Source organism: Desmodus rotundus, chromosome 12 (genome assembly GCF_022682495.2).
Source record: "Desmodus rotundus isolate HL8 chromosome 12, HLdesRot8A.1, whole genome shotgun sequence".
Taxonomy (NCBI): domain Eukaryota; kingdom Metazoa; phylum Chordata; class Mammalia; order Chiroptera; family Phyllostomidae; genus Desmodus; species Desmodus rotundus.
The window spans coordinates 96,899,929-96,922,428 of NC_071398.1; the positions used below are offsets into that span (position 1 = coordinate 96,899,929).

General features: G+C 44.3%; 1 protein-coding gene across 9 annotated transcripts in view; it reads right to left on the minus strand.

Moving 5' to 3' along the window:
* Nucleotides 1–22,500, minus strand: part of DNM3 (dynamin 3) — a 381,825-nt gene that overhangs the window by 90,923 nt on the left and 268,402 nt on the right. The window lies entirely within an intron of this gene.

The following is a 22,500-nucleotide window of genomic DNA, read 5'->3' on the forward strand; positions in this document are numbered from 1 at the left end:
TCTGAATGATTCTGCTATGAAATCAAGCTGAACTGTGTGTTTTACAGTTTGAAAAAATAAAAGTCACCCCCACATGAAAAATGAGCCTGAGAAATTTTAGCCCACACGTAAAGGGCTTTTAAGTGCTATACCCGGAAGAGAACGGGACCACGTGATGTGACCATGTTTTGATTATATGTATAACTTTCAGCCACATCTCATAAGGGCTATGACAGCTCTTCAAACATCTGAGACCAGATATTATGTGTCCCCCAGGTCTTCTAGCCCCTAAGCCAACCCTCCTGCCAATTTTGTCAGATGTTTCTAATATGAAGAGGTTTCTAGATAATGCAGCCCTCCCATGCGTTTGTTCTATTTTAAAAGGATTTTCAAAAAGAGAGATGCCAACAACCAATGACAAAATCTCTAGCAGCAATATTGGTGGAATTTTTGCCTGCTTTCCAGAGAGTAAATTTTACGAATGTCAGTAAAATGTAGAATATAGTTAAGACCGTGAACCCCTGCCGCAGTCCAGCTTGTGCCATGTATTATCCGACAGGACACAGGGCAAGGCGACCTCTCTGAATTTCAGTGCCTTCGTCTATAAAATGGGGATGATAACAGTATCCACCTCAGGCCTACTGTGATAATAAAGTAAGGTTATTATGTACGGAGAGCGCTGGTTCACAGGATGCCCAGCAACAGGTAAATATCCAGTAAAATAGACAAACTACAAAAATTATTATTATGCCTTATTCTCGCTGCCTGTAGGCTCTCTACACCTCACCTTCCAGTAAAACCAGACCCCTTCCGTACGCATCACTCACTGCCAGAGGGACGAGATTCTTTCACTGGGCTTGACTTGATATTCAACCTTTGCTATTTCCTTTTCTTGACACAGTCAAGAGCCAAAAAAGGTTTTAAATAAAAATTTTTAACTTTTAGAAGAGATATTTTAAACCGTAAGAGGGGATTAAAAGTTAAAAAACAAAATACAGTATCGCAGTGCTACAGAAACACACTTGCTGTAAGTGCAGTGGCAGGATGGGCTGAGGCCCCACCGGCCCTCGCTTTCCGGGGCTGCCAGGAGCCCTGGAGCCGGGTCCTGCCAGCGCTCCGAACAGTCCCCGTGGAGGCGCTCAGAGTGAGGTGCGGTTGTCACCGTGGGGTCACACCGATGGTGAGAAGGACCGGTAAGAAGACAGGTTACAATGCAGGTGGTGGAAATTCTTACAGTCTGGACTATTGAGTATCGAAATGTTCTTGTTCACACGCAAATGGTCAAACAATCTGATGTCACATCGACTAAGAAGGTAACCTCAATACAAACAGGCACATCTGGAGCGCACCCTTTGTGGGAACTGGATCTCCTGGCTTCGTGCGGGGGCTGGGGTTGCTGGCCCCTTTTCTGCACATTTCATGGTCTCCTCCCCATAAGAGGGGGAGAACTGGCAGATGGGACTGGTGCTTCTGAAAGAGACATTAAGCGAGCTTGTGCCCCCAGGACACATGCCTCCCCCTCCCCCCACTCCGGGATGCTCTGGTGAGCTGCTTATGCCGGAGGCCTGCGGGTGCTCAGCGGGGGCTGGAGCTGGGGGGGTAGTGGGGCGCTGAACTAGGAGCCAGACACTTGGCCATAGATCTCGACCCATTTGTTTTCCGCTTTATCTGTTTGTCTTCTGTGCTTCTAAAACCAGCAACAATAAACGTGAACCTCAGAGGGGAAGGAAAGGGTGTGATTTATTGACCCCCTAAAACTCCAACAGTGAGGGGTGGCTTTGAAGAGACGGTAATGGTTTGGGTTTCAGACGGGTTGGACAGGAAGTGGCAGGGGCCTTCTGGGTGGAAATGCCCGGTAGGCGGTTGGCAACGTGGGACTGGTGTCTCAGGATCATAAATAATAACAACACTACATGTGGCTGCGAGGCTGGGTGCCACATGAATTTGTTTATTTTATTTTAATACAGCTTCTTAGCTTCGTTAAGTGTTTTCCCATAGGAGGGCAAGCCAAACTGCCACAGGTCATGCGTCTACTTGGGCATAACCAATAGCAGGCAAATCAGCCACTATTACAATATCCCTGGAAAAAGTTGTTGTTGCAATCTGAGCTTCACGTAGCCCAAAGCAATGAAAGACTTTAGAAGGGGATTAAAAAAAAAAAAAGAAAAAGACAAGTGGGGAGGAACACACAGACAGAACCACAGATATTCTCCCTCCGTCTCCTGGCCATATATTGGGCCAGGAGAGGTTGTGGGAGGATCTGCTTCAGCTCAGTGTTTCTGAGATCTCAGGGATGAATGCCGGGCAGCTGCGGCCGCACCTTCCCACCTGCTGGGAAAAGTGCCCCAGTGCCCACCAGCCCGGCCTCTCCCTCTTCAGCATGTATTTTTTGAGACTCAACTTAGGTGGCATCTTCCTTTCGTGTTAATGACTAACAATAATTTATTGTATACATTCTTTAAAAGCTCATTTTTAAAGTTCTAAAGAGCTGGACTTATGAGGGGCTATCAGCACAGGAGAAGTAATACCTGATCCCAGAAGGCACAGTTCTGGTCACACCAAAAACAGTTGGGACAAACTGCAGTAACAGGTGTCTGTGAGCCACAAACACCTAGAGAGCGTTTGTTTGACGAGGATTCTCTGGGCCTGGGACCAGGGTGAGGATGTCTGTGTGCGTTTATCAGTATTGAGGTGCTCTTCAAGGAAACGGCAGAGAAATAGTTTAGACGGGTGGACGGGACTGGCATGTCATGGTATCAGTGGCTCCCCACAAAATGAGCCTTTCAAATTATTTTTAAATTATTACCTGTTGATATTATTATTGTTATTATTATTTTAATCATGTCAGGTTGTATCAGTGTCAGTTCCTTGAGCTTGGTTCGCAGTTTTGTATGAGTCTTAATCCCACAGAGAAACAGATCTCTTCATCCCTTTGTTCCTTCTGAGGCTACAAAATGATGTCTTGGGTCCATCAGGACAAGGGGCTGCCTACAGGGGGTGCTGACCCTCTGGCCAGCCCAGGAAACCAGCACCACCTCCATTTAGGCTCCGCTCAGTGCGACCAGGATTGGGGTGGGCGGTGCACAACCAGACGCACAAACATGTTAAAAGTCCCCAACCCATCCGTCTCTTTGCTGCGAAAAGAAGAAACCTTGGTCTGTAGGGAGCTTGGCTATTCAGCGACCTGGCTTCTGAGGAAGCCACATTAGGTAGTACTTCCACAGTTTTTAGCATAAATGGCTATAAATGAATCATCACAGAAAGTAAATCAGATTTTTAAAAAATCAAGCACTTCAATGACAACTCGTGTCTTGTGTGAAAAGTGATGTTCATGCAGAAGTCGGTGATGATGGTGGTGACTGTTCCACGGCCAGGGGTCCGGGGACACACGCTTCATCCTACTGCCTTCTTGAGCCCTGGCAAACTTCCACCGCTTCTTCCCGCCTTGGCGCAGACATTCCCTCCTCGGAGTCTTCCCCAAGTAGCATTAGTTGCCTAAGTTATTCTCTCCTCGGTGCTCCCTGAATGTCTTAGTTAGACATCCTTTGAGCTACAACTACCTTGTACTTATGGGATTTCTTACTCCAAGAGGTGGCAAAAGTACAAGCAATGTCAGAGCTGAGCTGCATAAAAATCACAGGTTGGAAATCCATAATGGATTAATAAAAACGGAAGAGACTTGGATAGACATCTTCGAACTCAAAGTTTCTATTAAGGAAAATGACCATGCCATGTGTCTTCATGGAAGATAACGAAGGAAGGGTGGATTATGTGCCTGGTTACATGACACGTCACTCCGTATAATGGTTCTTAGAGTATTCAGGTATTGATTTACTGGTTAATAAACACCCGCTGAGGAGCTATGTGACAGGTATTGGGCTCAGCTCCGAGGGACACACGGTGATTGAGACAAGCAAGGTCCCTGTTCTCATGAAGCTTATATCCTGGCCCGACGCACAAAAATTGATGGTGAACAGGACGCGGGGACACCAACAGCCATTCACGTAGACGTCACTGTCCAGGTACTAGGTGCCCCCTGATATCCCAATGACATCTCCCTCCTCCCCCTAAAACAAACAAAACAAAAACAGACATCTGTTTTATTCCCCTCAGTTTCATCATTTTAACAATCACTCAAAAGACTGAAAATAATTCATAACCCAGATAAAGGAGAGCTTTACAAAGCTTTTAGTGGTTTTTGAAAACTGCTGTTTAAAATGCACACTACAAAGGCATTTCTGACCAGACAGCTGTTTCCAAGGACAACGATTTTGTGTTTTAAGACTAAGTTGAAAATTGAGACGTCTTTGCCTTCCAGGACAACTCAGCAGCTGGGGAGATTATTTCACTTCTCTGTCTTTCACATTTTACTGGGCTTAATTTTAAGGGGGAAAAAAAGATAGAAAGGAGAAAATTGCATGGAACACAGAACAAAACCTGTTGCATAACAAGCAACTGCACATTTTTAGCCGCAGGAAAACACAGAGGCAACCTTAACTCTCTCTTTAACTGGAGAGGAGACGACACAGCCCCTTCCTGGTGAAAGGGACTTCTTTCCGTGCACAATGTAGAGAAGGACCCCTAACTCTCAGTAACATCCAGGTGAACTTGGTTTTCTGTAGGAATAGAAAGAGATGACCAGAACGGTTTCAGGAAGTGACAATGGAGAATTGGTCACAAAGACGCTAAGTGCCTGCTGCCTGTACTTGTCACTGGCCAAGTCCTGCCAACCACTGTGCCCAGTTCTGGGACCCGACCAAAGCGACGGGGCCCATGCTTAGGGAGCAGAGGGAGCCTCCCGGGTGACCAAGGAGGAGACAGAGGAAGCGGAAAGGCCAGGGGAAGATGTTCTCAAGATGAAACTAGCAGGCTACGTGCTGCTGGCAGCCACCTGAAGCTCCTGGAGTTTCAGGCCATTTGCCGCAAAGGGAAAAACGGAGATGAAACTGTCCGTGTGGCAGAGAGATATCGGAAAGGACTTTCTGGCAAGGCAAACGGACCTCTGATGATCAGGTCTCCCTTGGTGGCTAGCAGGGATCTCGGGTGGATGGTGCCGGGGAAGGAAGAAGCCCTGGGGTGAAGCCCTGAGATGCAGGTCGATGACAGGCTGCTAGAGCCGTGTGGGCAGAAAAATGAGTATGTCCCAAAGGGGGCGGGGCATGTAAGACTCTGGGGAAAGGATGTTCCTGGGAAACACAAAGGCTCTCGGACACGAACCAGCTCAACTAAGTCAAGAAACAGCGAGGAGGCTGATAGCACTGGAGCAGGGTGGACGAGGGACAGTGGTTGAAGTGGGTTCAGAGAACCAGCCAGACGCCGAATCAGGGAGGGCCTCCGGCCATGATCAGAAGTTCGGACTCTTCCCTGCATGATGAAAGGACTCCCGGGAATTTAGGCAGAGGTGTGCCATAGGATCTGATTCACTGCTTCTGGCATCCCTCTCTTGTGTGAGAACACGCGGCCTGGAAAGCAGCGAGAACAGGAGACCCGCCAAGGAGGGGGCTGCTGTGGACCCCAGCCCCCGGGCGGCTCGGCGGGGAGGCAGATGCTGGGAGAGGAAGGCAGGTTCTAAATCGGAAGAGCAGTGTGTTTTCCTGAAGAAATGGTGGGCGATTGAGGTGGTGCCGAAGTGTCTGGCATGAGCTGCTGGGAGATTGGAGGAGGCGGGTGTCTGGGCCGGGATATTAGGAGGTCAGCGCTGAAGGGGGTCCGCAGGTAGGAGACTGGGGAAGGGTGTGAACCCCAGGAGAAAGAGCGGAGCTCGGCGTGTCCGTTTAGGATCCTCAGCACCAAGATGGTACAAGGGCTGTCCCTGTATCTCCACATGGTGACCGTGGTCACTGAGGCCGTTAGGATCTCACTGAAGATCAAGGCTGATTGGACAACAGTAATGTACATGGACCGAGACCATGACTTTGGTAACAGCTCTGCGCTGACCTGGGAGTGATTCCAGTGCAAATACCCACGCACTGTCCTGTGCCCATGCAGAGAGGCACAAGACTCCATAGGGGTCTCATACTCATCCAATACCCTGAGAGACTCAACTGAAGATTTTTTTTAAGCTTGTGTATTTCAAATCAATAAGCTTTGACCGTAAATACTAGTATGTTAAAAGGGAGTTAAAATGCCCCCAATTATTTTCCACTCCAACACAGTCACCGTTCTCAAGCTTTCTCAGAAACAGCACCGTCTGAAGAGGCATCTCGAGAATCTCTCAGCACGCATTCATTCCCGCGCTGCCTGCGAGGAGGGGAATGACCCACCGTCTGTCTGGTAGGGCTGTGTTTGCAAAACCAGACTGCTTGTGAAAACAAGAGAAGCAGATTCTACAGCCAGACACTGGCCGACCACCCCAGGTTCAGCACAGGGAGACCGATGTCACAGGCCAGGAGGAGTCACAGTGATCATGGACACCGCCCAAGAAGGACAGTGCAATCTCCAAATTAAATCGGTGACTGTGGTCTGCTGAGGTTCTTCGCTAGTCAGCACGGGCTGGGGTTGACTGGGGGAGCCCAGCCCAGCTCAGCAGGCAGGGGTGTGGGGTGCCGTGCGTCTGTACACTCACCCAGGGAGTCGCATGCTGACGCTTGCCCTGACAGTTGAGTGCCGGCAGGTCAGAGCAGAGGCGTTTATGGGAAAAAGGGCTGAGGAGTCACAGAGACTTGCCTCCTCCTCCAGGGCAGGTCGAAGAGTGAGCCCTGGAGTGACAAGTTCCCTGAAGGCAACCGCGTGCCTTACGTATTGTGAAACGCCAGTGACAGCACTCGCACCCGTCCCCCTGCTCACCTCCTACCCTGGGGCCCACAGGGGCTCTCGATCGGGAAAGGAGATAACAGGTAGGGAACACTGACCCCAGCAAGGCAGAGAGCCATTATCCGCCCGTGGCAAAGAGCGTGCAGGGCACTTTCTGGGAGCACACTGCTGGCTGATTTCTACAGCACTCTGAACAGAGTTTAAAAATCAGGGGGGATGGTGGGGGTGGGGGAGGGAGGTGGGTTCAGCTGGGGTGGGGGGGAGGGAAGGGGAGAAAAGGCATACAACTGTAATTGAATAACAATAAAAAATAAATTAAAAAAAAAGAAAAAAAGGTGTAATTCTGGGACAAAGGTAGGATCCACCACAAGAGTGTCCCTTCTGTGAGAGGAACCAGGAAATGTCGGGAGGCAGAGGTCTTCCTTGCAGGGGATCTCTGAGCTGGAGGATGCTTCCCTCCAGGGGCAGGTGGGCTGCAGGTGTCATCATCGTCTTCCATAAACTGCGCCTGGGCTGCAGGAGTCCCTTAAAGTCTCAGGGACAGAACATGCATGCAGGCTCTATTTTTGTCCCAGGGTCTCTCCTCTTCAGTCACATAACCTGATGACACGAACACTTTTGAAACCTCTCTCTCTCTCTCTTTTTTTCCCCCCAGAATGGAGTATCCCAACCCTGTGGCTAGGCTCACAAGATAATTCTCTTACCTCATCAATTATTTTCATTTTCCCTTACAGGATCCTTTGATACGTTTCCTTGCCAGTGACGGAGAAGTTTTAATGAGTACAACTTCTGAGTAACGTTCTAGGTGATAAAACATCATCGTTTTGTGTAAAAGCAAGACGGTTGCTCGACGGTGTCTGCTTGAGCACACCAACCCCCTGCAGAGACTCCTGGGTCCTTTTCACTCGCTGCTCATAACCAGCCTGCGAGAGTCTTGGAGCTTGGATCGCTCTCCTCTGAACACATAACGCCTCGTGTGTTCCCACAGTGAAATTAGTCAGCCATTTCCTGCTCGCTGCGAAAGCCCTGAGAAATCTTCTGAGGATTGTGAAACCTTCTGGAGACCCTCCTGTGACTGCCCAGGGGAGCCTGGTCTGTGAGGGCTGAGTTTTTGCAATGTATCTCTGATCATTTACACAGATGGCGTGACGGGTTTACACGTCGGGAATCTAGGAAAGTAGGATCCGGGAACTCTCATTTATTATTCTATACCATTGACAGAAATATCCATCTCTTCCCGGTCCACTGTGAGAGTCACAAGTGCAGAGAACAAGGACGATTTTTGTGTCCACTAGCCTCTACCAGAGAGCCCTGCACCTAATAGGTGCTCAAAAAAGTACTGAAAAGTTAAATCACTTCTACCCTCAACTTACTTCCTGAAGGAGTTTCCCAGCCACATTAAAAAAAAAAAAAACACAAAACCTCAGTTCCACAATGATTCAGATTTGCTAATAGTCCTTACAGTAAAACTTTGCTAATGGCTATTTGAAAACTTAAATATGTGGTTATTCCTTTTTGCACACATATTTAACCACCCAGAGAGCTCAGGAAATATTAAGGCATGCTTTCCTCTCAAAGAAACGATCTTGCCTTTTGTCTAACATTTAGTTCTCATACCCTTTATTATAATTCACCTTATTTTACCTACTATGAAAGTGAGAACCCTCACTTCTGATTCTGGAAATACTCTGATTCTGCAGTTCGTAAAAAGAATCCCAGAGACACGCTGATGGTATCAAAAATAAACAGTGGCATCACATTTGAGAGTGGAAAATTAACACGAACTTTCACTCATCAGGGACAGTTGAGAAATGGGCCGTTAAACTAAGCATTTTAGTTGAATTACAATATATAATGTATAATGTACATGTAATTTCCCTATCACAAGATTTAAAAGGATTATAATTTACATATAAACCTTGACAAACATAAACTCCAATGTTTAATAATACCCTTCAGACTTCATCCAATTTAGAGAATATTAGCAAAATAAGTAATCATAAAAAACTGTAGAAAACAGTTGTGCATAAAACAGGCTTTCTGCAGTTAAGTTGGGAGGCGCCATGGAGGCCACCTGAGCCCAAGTCCCTCACGAGGCAGGAGTCTCCTCTACGACATCGTCACGGGTAGGACCGACCATCCCAGTTCATTGCCGGGTCTTGTCCTGGCATGGCTACGAATAGCACTCCCTTTTACTCTCAACGTGGTGATGACTTACGGTCGCCCTGCCGATGAGCAGCCACCCCGCTTCTGTTCAAAGTGCTCTGCTGCTGCGGGAGGCTCACAAGTTATGATAAAAATAGAAAATATAACAATGTAACATAGAAACATATTAAAACCTCTTTCTGATGATGAGCTGGTACGTTTAGTCCTTAGACTCTAAAAAACAATTACAACCCATTCGGTTATATTTGTCTGGTGTCAATACCAACGAATCCTCCAAAACCTTAATTTATTTTTACAAATGCTTATCAACAAACACAACTGTTGCTGAAATAATCTGAGTTCGGAATCATTGTTTTAAAAATCACATGGCGTTTCTTGCAACAAATGTGTTCACCTTTGCACTGATGGTGAAAAGCAGGGGTGGGTGCCTTCGCACCAGGCAGGACACTGTCCCAAGGCTGAACTGACAGCTGACGTTTCCTTCAGTGACACAAACCCACTGTTCAAAAGGAAAGCTAGTTTCACCCAAGAGCATCCAGGGGAAGCAGTGAAAACATTAATCTTATGAAGTCTAGACCCTGGGCACACACCTTGCTAATATTCTGTGTCACAAAGTGGGAGCAGGCCCACCACACCCCCGGGCGGTTTCCCGAGCAAAGGCACTTGTGCGATTGAACCGGAAGCTGCGCCGGTGCACCTGCTTCGTTCACCGGATGCCATCGGTCCTGGAAAGTCGGATGTTATGAAAACCTGAGTTTTGGGCAAGAACTTCTCAAAAATGAACAAAGTGAGCCTGTCACCTAGAGGAAGCCCACTGACAATATTTTTGACCGATGATAAAATTCAACCTTAGAATTTTGGAGACCTTGAACCTCCCACCTTGGGCTTGACAGCGCCCCTCTTCTGATGAGGCTGGTGGTGATATTCACGAATGTGATTTTTAAATACTGTGTAACGAAATGTGTAAATATTGAGAATATCTGTATAAATCAGCAAACCGATATGTTCCAAATGACAAAAAGTATGATGTTACAAAATCACACATAAGTAGGAGACCCACTTAAAGAGCATGACAGACCAGTGGATTAATGGAACGAGCTATGAAAAGCTCATTGGTAGGGTTTCAGATTCCACACTGCAACCAACATTTTGGAAACCATCTCTTGTAGAGTTTTGGTAAGGTATCAAAGAAGAAAATCCGCAATTATCCAAAAGAGCTATTAAAATACTCTTCCCTTCCTAGCTACATATCTTAGTGAGGCCAGATTTTTTTCATTCACTTCAACCAAAACAACATATTGCAACAGATTGAAAGCAGAAGCAGATATGAGAAACCAGCTGTCTTCCATTAAGCCACACATTAAAGAGATTTGCTAAATTGTAAAAAAAAAAAATAATGCCACTCTTCTCTCTGATATTTTTCCATAAAAACATACTATTTATGTGAACATAAAAATGGATTTATTGCTATCCTTTTAAAATGATTTGATAAATAAATATTTTGAAATTCCTTATTTTTATTTTCCAACAATGGATATAATTGGTGGTATGCTAACAAATGTTTAATGACTAGCTTTCCAGAAAAAAAAAAAAAAAGCTGTGGTTTGTAGCATTTGCCAATTTCCATGGTATAAATACTCTCACTATAGCCAACTTTAAGCAACAACATGAAGTCAACTGGCTCACAGAATTCCTGATATAATCCACACATTCCATATAAACAAAAGCTCTTTGAAGTCTTCAAGAAGTTTTAAGAGTGGAAAGGGGTCTTCAGACCGAAAAGCTTGAGAGCCATTAGTACAGATCTTATACGGCCCATTTATTTTAAAATCCGCAGTGTAGTCATCAAAACACAGAAATGTGTCAACTGCTTCAGTGCACCGGTGGGGCAACCACGTTGCAAGCACCGCTCTGTTTTCTAAAGCAAAACCATCCCAGGGCACGCAAGCGGATTCAGATCTAGCCGTGTGACACACAGCACGTGCTCCGGCCTGGAAGGGACCCATCGGCACGGAGGGAGGTGAGAAGTTCACAGGCGCGCGGCACGCGGTGCGTGGTGCGGGGGCAGCCCCACCGATTCTCCGCAACTGCATTGACTGACGCCGTGTCTTTGCGTGCGCGGTATTTCCCTCGCATTCTAAGAAATAAACACAGGCAGTCTTGAAGTTGGAGAAAGGAAAGAAAAAAGGGAGAAAAGCGCGTTCCAGTCGGGCTCTGCAAATATTTTCTTTATGAAAGCACGCATCTGCTCGGAGTTAGCTGCAGTGTGACTAACATTTTCTACGAGGGGTGGTGCCGCGTCCCTCCCTCTAGTGAGGCTCTGCGTTAATTAAAATTAATTACACCTGCCAGTAAATAGATTTACTTTTGGTTTCCCTCCGAATGTGGCAAATTGAAGCAGAATAATACAATTTATATTCAAGGTGTATAATTAAGTCCTCCACAACATTTTCCTCCCAGCAGGTATAGTCACTAAGGACATTTTTTAATGGGTAGGTTGGCTGCGCAGTAAATCAACTGAGGAAAAATAAAAATACATTATACATGCAATGTTAGGTCACAAAAGAATTTCTGATTTGTAAATTGATATTGTAAAAAGCCAGGCTTATAATTAATATTCTTGAGGTCACGATTTGAGGGAGCTCAGTGACCTTTGGACAGCTTTAGTGTCCACGTGTTACTTTGATGCAAAGGCTCCTTTTTTTTTTCTCCCTAACTCAAGAACTTCTCGGCAAGGTGTTTAATAAACCGGAATAGTACATAGCAACGCTGGTAACAAGGCAAGCCGCTGTGTCTGCCGAGAGTGCCCGGGTGCCTTGCTCGATGTAACTGCACTCACACAGCAACGGATTCGAGTAATAACCCTCTTTGGACTCTTTCTGTTTCTTTTCCTATCTATGTAAGTTTTTTTCCTTCAAGTTGCAAATTGTTTTACCATATTCTACCGGTCATTTCTACCAACCTGATGCTCCCAGTAGTCTGCAAACACATGCCCTTAGTCTTCTTTATTTTTGTTCTTTGGGAGGCTTCTAAGACTGTTAAAGAAATTTTAGGTGTTTAGAAATTTCCTTCAGGCTCGACGCACTAGGGGAATGTTCACATCCCTGCTTGCTCATTTCGTAAGAGCTCTCTCCGAAGGTGGCTGGCTGACACACCTGGCTACCTCCCTGCTGGCCCTGGCTTGGGGCGGGGGTGGGGGGAGCACAGTATCCTGAAATGCTCAGCCCGTTGTATGATGCCCGGTGCACAGCTCACTGATTCTAACCTTACCGTAAGTAAGCAGAATGTCAACTCAGTCTTTAAAAGGAAGGCCTGAGACAAGCCAGTTAATATCTTGAATTTCATGTTTCAGAATGACTGATTTATTTCCAAAAAGAAAAGTTCATTTTCTAAACAAAAACTTGCTACCCAGTCTTCTTTATAAACCATTGCATGCTTAAAGATGTCCGACCGTTTGGACCAGTCTCTCTTCGTGATTTGTCAGCTTCTCCTGAAACTGAACCGCCACGGTACCTCTTTTCATCTTAGAACCAGGCATCTATTTTTCCGGAGCACGTTTGCAACTAGCGATTGCTCCCTAATCGTCAATGAACACAGCTGGGGCCACTTTATGGTCCCCAAACGGAGGCACACTTCTGCCCCAAGCCACAGTGCTCTTCTGAAGGGGGCCTGGTGGGGGCAGGGGAGTGCCCATCAGCAAATAGTTGCTCTGGGAAGTAGGTGGGGGCGGGCAGTGCGTCTGTCCTGAAATCCTAGAAGAAAAGTAAACTTGCTTTGAAGGACGTGATTTCATTTTGTTGCTGAACTTCACGCAATTCGGGCTCATTCATCCAGACAGCCCTTGGACAGAAACGTCCTGAACATAAGTGCCCCAAACGCTGACCAAAATCCCTGCTGGCGCTACGTGTGGCTTGAGATCCGAGTCCAGTTTAAATCCCTGGGAGGGAGGAAAGGGTCTAAGTTGCTGAGTCTATCCTACCCCAACCCTTTGAAATGCGCCAAGGCTCCCAGAAAGCAGAGTGCCTAATTCCCCTCGAAAAACGGATATGGGCGCTACACAGGTGTTTGAAGCATGAAGAATTTCTCCAAAGCCCCTTAATGACATTTAAAAAAGCTGGAAAGCACCAACTTGCTATTTCTTTTTTCTCCCTCAGAAAAGGCAGGAACAGGCATCCAAGTAGGGCATCGTACTCCTATTTCATTTCAGAGTTTAATTTGAAAACCAATAAGAGAAGAATTTAAATTGATTGCTTCAAGCCATGGACATTTTACCCAAGCAATTATGTTGGCTTTCATGAGAATTTATCTTAGCTGTGAAATCGATTGTCACAGACTGAGTTCATAAAAATATTACCAAATCGTATTTGATGCCTGTCTTGGTGAGGTTGGTGAGTCAAGAAGAAAAAAAATCAAAGGGGCAGATGATGCTGGTTCTCCAAGCCATCTCTCCCCAGCCCCTCCTCTCTGGTGTACCTGGGATTTCCTAACGCTGCTAATTCACAACCACGGAGACACTCAGGAAGGGAAAAGATGTAGTAGCGAGAACTGGAAAATTATTGCAATCCACAGTGAGACAGAACAAAAGAAGAGAGTGGACGCAAAAAAAAAGGGAGTTCTTGGATTCAAAGATTTGCCTGTAACAGCTTTCAAAATGTCAAGTGTCCTTTAATTGACTCGCTAAGCACAGATTCCAATCCAAAGGCCTGCACAGGGAAAAGCACAGGGCACGTCCTTTCGGACTCGCAGAGGGAAATTAACGTTACTGTCACACCGTGAGCTCAGCACCAGCGCCTCTGCGCCCTTCCTGGAACCCCCATCTGACCACGCGGATTTAACGGTGCCAGCAGAAACAAGGAGGGCCGAAACCTTACCGACAGAAAGCTAGAGTGCCTGGCTTTCCACCTCTCTAACTTCCAAAAGTTCAGTATTTCACAGAAAACCTAGAGTTTGCTAATTGGTAGAGCTAAAGAGGTAAAGATTTGGAACGCTGAGTATGGATATGGAAAATATTTTTGAATAACAGAAGGAAGATTAGGAGAACCAGGTTGAGACAATTTACAAGGAAACATCGGCTCTATTTTCTTCCTTAAAGGACAATGTCATGGAATTCTGCTAAATTCATTTATAGAGTTTGTATGTAACTGAAAAGTCTCAGTTTCTTACTTTTTAAGTGAAAGATTTCTTTTTGTGCTAAAATTATTTCCTCTATGTGTTTCCGTCAAATATTTCTATGTTCTGCCCACTGGCATCTGAGGCTTGGTGGCTGTAGAGCTCACCTCCAAAATGCTTTTCATTGGCATTGATATCATTTACCTCTTTGCCATATAAGGGAGGGTAAAAGTTTAATATCCATTTGTTCATTCATTCTCTCATGTCCTCAAGCCCCCACCCCGCCCGCCACCCACCCCCAGTCATCAGGCACTGTGTTAGGCCGATGGGGGGGGGAGTAATCAAAGACAGACATAGCCTCTTCCTCATGGAAAGTCGTCTAGCAGTGGAGACAAATATTGATGACATGATTATACTTACAGTAATTAATTTATGTATCATTATGCTGAAACTAGAAAGAAGCACGGGTGTTACAATGTTGACCTGACACGTTCTGTTACTGAGACGCCTTGTGTAAGTGTTTCTCAGAGCTTCTCAGAGCAAATCCCAGACACCTGACTAATCCCAGTTGATTTATGAGCTCCTCAGGACAATGTATCAGGCCTGAGTTGGTCTCCTAGCTAGCAGAATTTTTTTTTTTTTTATACACTGGGAATAAAGTATGGGGGAAACCAAACCCTTGTATCATCCCCAAAGTTACGGAAAGTGTACAATGGGCCAGATGAGTCCATTGAGAGTGTTAGAGTTTTCACTCTCAAATGGCCTTGTTCCCTCCATGGGTCCTCGGAGTTTACAAACTCTTCCTGCGTGGAAAGAGGACCCACTCACACTCTGTGAGAAAATGTAGGAGGACACACAGCTCATTACTCAGCTTGGTCTGGAAGACTGGTTACTAACTTACTCTCTCTCTGACAAAGAGAAATCTTCCTGAGTCAGAGTACCCTGGAGATAAACAGTTCTCACTTAGTCTTCTGCGAGGCAAAAAGAAATGGCTTAAACATTCTTTTGACAACAGAGGGTAAAATGAAATAAAATAACTGTTCCAGGTGTCTTGTTTCTGTTCCAAAACCAAGATTGATTGCATTGTACCCCTTACAGAAATTTTCATTTCCTAGTACAAAACTCTGCATGTTTTTACTCTACTGAATTTCCAATAAATGTGAGCCTCTGCCATCGCTATTCATGGAAGAGTAATTACTTCCCTTTTAATATGGAGGTGACACCCCACCACATACAGTGAGAGGCGACCTTTCAGACAAGTCTCCGCAGAGCACCTTTTGCCCGGCATATTTGTTTAATTAAGCACTTTTCCAAACAACTTACACTCCAACCATGTCTTAATATAGAAACACAGCCATAAAGGTATATAAATGGAAAACCTGACTCCCGTTCCTTCCCAGCGAACAAGTGGAAAAATAGACCACTCAACAATGAGCATAAAGAGCCGTTCTTTTCAGGATGTCTGCGAGTGCATGCTAGCTACAGTGTGGTATTATTTGACATTTATGGAGTGTCGGCAATATGCTGGGGTCCGAGGGGAGTAGTGAGACATCCGAAAACTCCTTTCTGTACAAAAGGGGGGCGGGGGAGGTGAATTGGAACACTTGGTCATGTCGATAAGCCATCTCCTGAATTAAAGCGACAAGCAGCATCAAAGAAAGAATGCCTTCTTTTAAAAGAAAACAGAGCCAGACAAGCCAAAGGGGTGCTCAGAAAATATCACGTGGCAGCCCTACAAACCCCCTGGACAGGCCCGGATCTCCGCTGGCTACCAGAGCTGACATACCTCGGACCAAATGGGCCTTAGCGTGACCTTAAAAGCGAAGGCCTGCCTGGGGAGAGCAAAGACCGGCACAGTGAGGCCATTATGCAGGCACGCTTCTACCAGAGAAAACACGGCATTTCTAACAAAACCAAATGGAACAAAAACCTAGGGGAACTTTTCAGCCTGCAGTTTAGATCCTGCCACAGAGGAGTTCAGGAACATTTAGCCTCAATTTTCAAAACGATTTGGTGATGCATCGGATATGGGAATCAGGTAGTGTCATTCTCAGCCTCCCCTGGGGACTAGGACGCCCTCTTTGAAAGGACCCATCCTCTCACCTGGGGGGGTTGTGGGAAACGCACTCTCCTTAAGCGCTGGAGTCACAGCAACTCAGAACAATTCCTTTCATTTAGAAAAATCTTAGCTTTCACACCCTGTTTAGAATGGCTCAGAAACCTGGTCACCAGACTCATAAAGATCATATTAATTCACCAGGACACTGAAGGCTTTTTAAAGAAGGATGTTAAATGTATCAATTCCCACACACCCGATGATTGGGGACCGCAGAGCAACTGTTTAAAATTTTACAGTGGAAAGTTGAAATGGCAACTGAAGGAGCGCTTGGGAATAACGCTGGGGACCAGTAGCAACAGCCATATAGGTTTTCGGGAGCTGTGGCAGGGTTACTGGCCCACCTGACGTCGGGCTTTGCGAAGGGGACTAAAAGCCTTCCAAGGAAAATTGTATGACCAACAGCAAACTGAGATACTACATAAGAAGTGAAAAATCTCTTCATTGCTGCTCTTTTAGGAACAGGCCCAAGTGAAAGATTAGGCGGAATTCCTGTTCCCTAGTTAATAGCAAAACTGTGGTATCAGAAAGAAACCCGCATCGGGAGACAGCAGACCCGGGCTCGGGGCAGGCGTTTAACTGCTAAAGGCGTTTGACCACTAAAGGTGTATCAACTACTTCACCTGTGAGGTGAGCCCAACAGATGAGATTATCCCTAAGGTCCCAGAGAACCCTTAAAAAGCCATGATACTTTCTTTTTACATCGGTGCCAACCCCGATGTTCCCCTAAGCCCCGAGCCAGGAGCTCAGGTGGGCCCACTAAATAGCTGAATGCATTGATCTAAAACACTGCCATGGAAAACAGGGGTAAAGACTACAAAGCAACAGAAATGTTTACAAAGACTCTTCTAAGTTACCCAAGGATAAATTCATCTCGAGGCAAGGGAAGGGAACGTCTTTTCTTAGAAGATCTTGTCTCAGAAGAAAGAAGACAAAGAATCAATGTAAATGGTGAAAAGAATATTGTTAAGTAGAGTTGATAGAATTATGCTAACAATACAGGCCTTTGATAGACGCACGGTTTTCCTTTGACACAGAATATTAAAGTACATACACTTACATGGGTAAATCCAGTTCACACCCTCTGGAAAAAAAGGAATGGTCACCTTGCTTTTAAAATTAGCTTCTCCTCATCCAAAATTAGATTCAACAGATTTAGCAACACTTTGTAACACTTCCCTCCTTTTTGCCCTGACTAATACTATTTCTTCTTTGGGGCATTTCTTTCCATTTCCTGTCCATCCATGCATGTCACGGCCCAAGGAATGGCACCTTCTGTAACACAGCATTGCTTGGGGCTAAACCCTGTGCTCTCCACCTGCAGCACGTAAGTGCCTGAGTGGAGCACACTGCCGTGTACTCTGGTTAGATGTTACCTTACATACTATGACCCATTTGCTTCATGGGTTCAGATCCTCTCAACTAGATTATCTTTTCCACGTTTTTTACCTCTTCATGGATTTCTTAAATATTCCATCTTTAGATCAGTAAAGAATGAACGAGTGGGACTCACTGGTGATTGTAAAAGCCATGGTCACATCCTGTACTTCACCTAGAACACGACCACTGACTGCTGTGCAGGCTGATGATGCAGGAGGATCTGATGAGCACGCGGGAGTGAGCACAGAATGCAAAGTTGTTAACTGAAGGGACAACGAGAGAACAGGCGAGTGACAGCTGTTTTTCTCCAACGGGTTCATGTAACATTCATGTTTGTAGCCACAGAGAAACCCCAGGTTGACACTGAGGTTCACAATCCCCACTTCCGGGGGGAGGCGGGAACACTGTCTTGTTCCCCAACAGCCTAATCACAATGAAAGACCATTTCATTTCGACTAAAATGGCAGAGTGGAAAATTTGAAATCTTTTAGACATTCCTACAAGACATCTACAATTGCTGGAAAACATTATTTAAAATGCCTAGGCTCTCAAATGAATAGAGGGAAGGAGGGATGGGCAGGGGGGTGAGAGAGAGAGAGAGAGAGAGAGAGATACATCGTTTGTCACTTTGCCACTGGATGGTGTCAGTTTTATTAACTAAAAGGCTTAGTGGCTACAAAAAAAAGTAGAAAACAAGACTGGGGTTTCTGTGAAAGTAAGGACTCTCCAAAGGCCATATCAGCAGGAAAAAAGAAAAAGACGGATTAAAAGAAAAAAAATTGCCCTGGCAAAATTGCACTGGCAAAGAAAGATGGCAGGCAAGTTTGTTCCAGCAGCCCAGTTGCAGGTGAAGAGAGATTGGCGAACTGGGAGACTGAGCTACAAAAGTGACCCAAAATGAGGCACAAGGTGATATGTTCAAAATAGAGAGGTGAACATATGAAGAACGGGATAAAATGGACAAATATGTGTCCAATAGGAACTGCAGAAGGAGAAAAAAGAAAGAGCAGAGATAAAAGTCAAAGACACAGTGATGGAGATTTTTTTTCAGACCCTATGAAAATCACGAATCCTCAGGTTTAGGAAACATCGTGAATCCCAAGTAGGAAATGTAAAGCAAAACACACACGGGATTGAAGCTTCAGTGCACCCGAGACAAAAAAGCACTTAAATTCAACCACTGAGAAAACACAGATCACCTATTAGAAGAAGCGATAATTAAAATGTCGGCTAACTTCTCAACAACAGAGCAGGTGCCAGAATGTAGGGGAGTCATGACTTCAAAGTATCAAATAAAAAGAAACTACCAGCCCATAATTTAATACCCCACTGAAGTATTATTCAAAAACGAGGACACCATGAACATTTTCAGGAAAACCAACACCAAACACAGTGACAACCACACAGTACCCACTGAAGGGACTTCTCAGGGGCGAGCTTTAGTGTGAAGGGGGGTGAACCAAAAGTAAACACTGGGGTGCAAGGCGAAGAGTGAGCACAGAAACTGAAAACATGTCTCTACGTCCAAGCAATCCCTGTCTGTGTAACCAGTGTAACGCTGAGCAGGAGAGTGAAAAAGTGGTTGGAACTCAAAGTCTAGGTAACAGTAATAGGGAAGTCAGGAGAGATTAGCGGAGTTCAAGCGATTTACCGTCATTTTGGGAAAAGTGCCGAGTGACTAACTTCAAAACTTCAAGTCAAAAATATTGAAAGAATGTCTAAAAGATTGAAAATAAATAATTTCCAAGCCAATGGAAAAATTAATTAATTAACCTAAGTAAAAGAAAAAGAAATCAAGAAAGAAAGGGGTAAAACAAGTGTAGGAATGGCAGGGTAATAAGAAAAACTAAAATAAGGTGTCCAAATCAGTTAAAAATTAGTAATGATAATATTACATATAAATGGGCTAAAATACAGGTTAAAAGAAAAAGATCTCATTTTGGAATAAAAGAAACAAAAAATGCAGCTACATGCTATAGGAAAACAATAAAAACGCAGAAAGACTGATCGCCAAAGAAAGTAAAAACGATAAACCAAGCAAATATTAACCAAAAGAAAGGTAGTGTCACTACATGAAGATCAAACAAATTAATTTTAAGGTAAAGATCACTGTTAGAAATAAAGCTGATTGCCACAATATTATTAAAAGAAAAAGTCACCAGGAAGACACAATAATTCTAAACTTGTAAGAACCTAATAACACAGACTGCCCTCAAAATACATAAATCAAAAATGGACAGAATTACTAGAATAATCAAGCTCACCATCATATAGTGAGATTTTTCACTCCCCTCTTATAAAGTGAGATTCTTCATGGCTTTTGTGTGTCTCCCTGCCAGCATCCCCGTCTAGAATGTAATCTAAAATGCAGCATCCTTTTTTTCTGTTTTATTCACAGATGTAGTTTAAAATCATAGAGCAATGCCCGGCACATTATGGCTGCCTAATATATACTTGTTGAGTGTTTGGATTAATCCACATAAAAAAGCTCATAACTATAGAGACTGAATAACACACTTAACAAGCATAATCTAGCGGACTCTCACGGAACCTTTCACTCCCAAATCAGTAAATGCTTGTACAAATCAGTACAAGCATATGTGGAATAGCTGTGAAACGTCACCATTTGCTAGAAATTTATTCTCTGACCACAATACAATTAAATTGAAAATCAACAACAAAATAATAGAATTCCATGCACTATACAATGTAAACCACACTTCCAAACAACTGAAAGAAGAAATCATAATGGATATTATGGTAACAGAAGGCTGAAGGAAACAGGACTTAAAAACATTGTATTTAAAAATTCGTGATGAGTAGCTAAAGAGGACCTGGAGGGAATGCTGTAGATTTAATGCATGTATAAGAAAAAGAAAGGATAAAAATCAGTGAGCTTTACATCTAAACTAGCTTAGAAAAATAAGACCTATAAAGTAAACACAAAGAAAATACAAGGAAGGAAATAATGAAGATGAGAGGAGAAATTATTGAAATCAGAAAAAAAAACACAATAGAGGATCAAAAAAGTTAAAAGTGGGTTCTTTAACAATAGATACAATTTCAGCAACAGTTACAGTGTTAAAGAAGATAAGGCTTACTATTTGAAATAAAAAAGGGCCCAGATTTCAGATAAGGCAGAAATTTGAAAATATAGAACATGAAGACATATTTGACACTAATATACATTTTAAAAATGAACAGAATGGACAATTTTCTAGAAAAAAATGTAATTCGTCCAAACTGACTCAGGGAAAAAATAGAAAACCTGAACAAATCTATAATTATTAAATACAGTAAATCACAAATTAAAAATCTACTTAACAAAATGGCCCCCTAGAGCCTGATGAGTTCTACCAAACCACAGTTAATTGTTAATCTTTATTTTATTTCAAAAGCTTCCAAAGAACAATAGTCCTCATTCTCACTTCAATAATGACGCTAACAGAACCTCACTATGAAAACCAGGGAGGGAAAGTGTGAAAAAGGACATTGACGGGCCAATCTCATTTATGAACATAGATGCAAAAATCGAAATAAAATGCCAGCCAACTTAAGCCAGGGATGCATGATACATGGTAATACATTTCATCCCAGGAGATCAAGGATGGTTTAACACTAGAAGTCTTTTAACATATGCCACCACAGGAGGAGATTAAAGAAGACAACGATACAATGTTCTCTGTAGAGGCACAAAAAGCACTTGGTACACTGAATCACCAATCCGTGATTAAAATAGAAAGAATTTAGCAACTAGAAACACAAGGGACCTTCTTTACCTGGTATCAGGTACCTATCAGAAAGTGATTAACTATGAAATAATGAAATAATACTCCTTAAAATAAAAACAAGACAAGGATGCCCGACTGTACAACTTGACATCCTAGCCAGTACAAAAAGAATTGAAAGTAGTCAGGATATCTGAGGAAAAGAGAATGGCGTGTCTGCAGACGGGGCGTCCTTGTACTCGCCGGGGTCTCTGAGAAGTAGTTGTGGAGTTCAACGCCTGCTGAGAACCGGTATTCCAGAACGCCTCGGTTTTTCAAAGTTTATAGAGTTTTCTTACATTGGTGCCTTTTGTTCTCTTTAAAACCTACAGTTGTGCTTCTTCTAAAAAGGTGCTCTCCCGTTGCCTGATTTCTTTTTCCTTCGTACCAAGCCCTTTGAGAACCAGAACTTTCCGGGTTGACTAAGGACACAGATTGAGTTTGACCTCCGGTGTGGTAGCCACACTTCCCGTTCCGTGTCCCGGCAAGGAGGCTGAGCACCCTCCGCTGACTCCTTCGGGACTGACAGCTCCCCCCCCGTGTGAGGAAGGTGTTCAAGGACTGGGCTGAGTTCCAGGACAGGGACGTGCGGCCACTCTCTCCAGGAACCCTTCTCCCTCTTTTTCATTACTAATGGGTTTTTTTTCCCCCTCAAATCACACTAAGTCTTTACAGAATGTCCCATCTCAGTATTTGATAGGGGAGTTTTATTTACTTTGCTGTCCCCTTGGTTCTTTACATGGCTTGCCCTTGTGGTTTTTCTGAGTGTTTGTGTAAAATGAGTCACTCTGAGCAACTGACTGAGAATGTAGGAAGGAGTCTTCTTCTGCTATTTTGAGTCACTGTGTGACCGACCCTGGGCCAGTCCCTGCACCTAATCAAGGAACTTCGTTCATTGCTAAATAAAGATAAAAGGCCTGGAAAGATGGGTTAAAATTGGACCCCACCACCGAATGACTCTGTCTCTTAATAACTGACTCACAGAAATGAACGAGCTGTTTCCTATAACATTTCCATTTGGAAAAGAGCTATATTATCCTTGCCTAGTTGTCATGGTCCTTTTACATCTCTCTGTCCTTGACCTCTGTGACTTTTCCATTTGTTTAACGTGACCTCTGGTTTCAGTGGCCAATCATGGCACTCCGAGATGTCCAGTCCCAAAGGAACTCTAACTGTTGCGGGTGAGTGGCAGTTAAAAAAAGAAAGAGAGAAAGGGGCCCTTAGACAGGG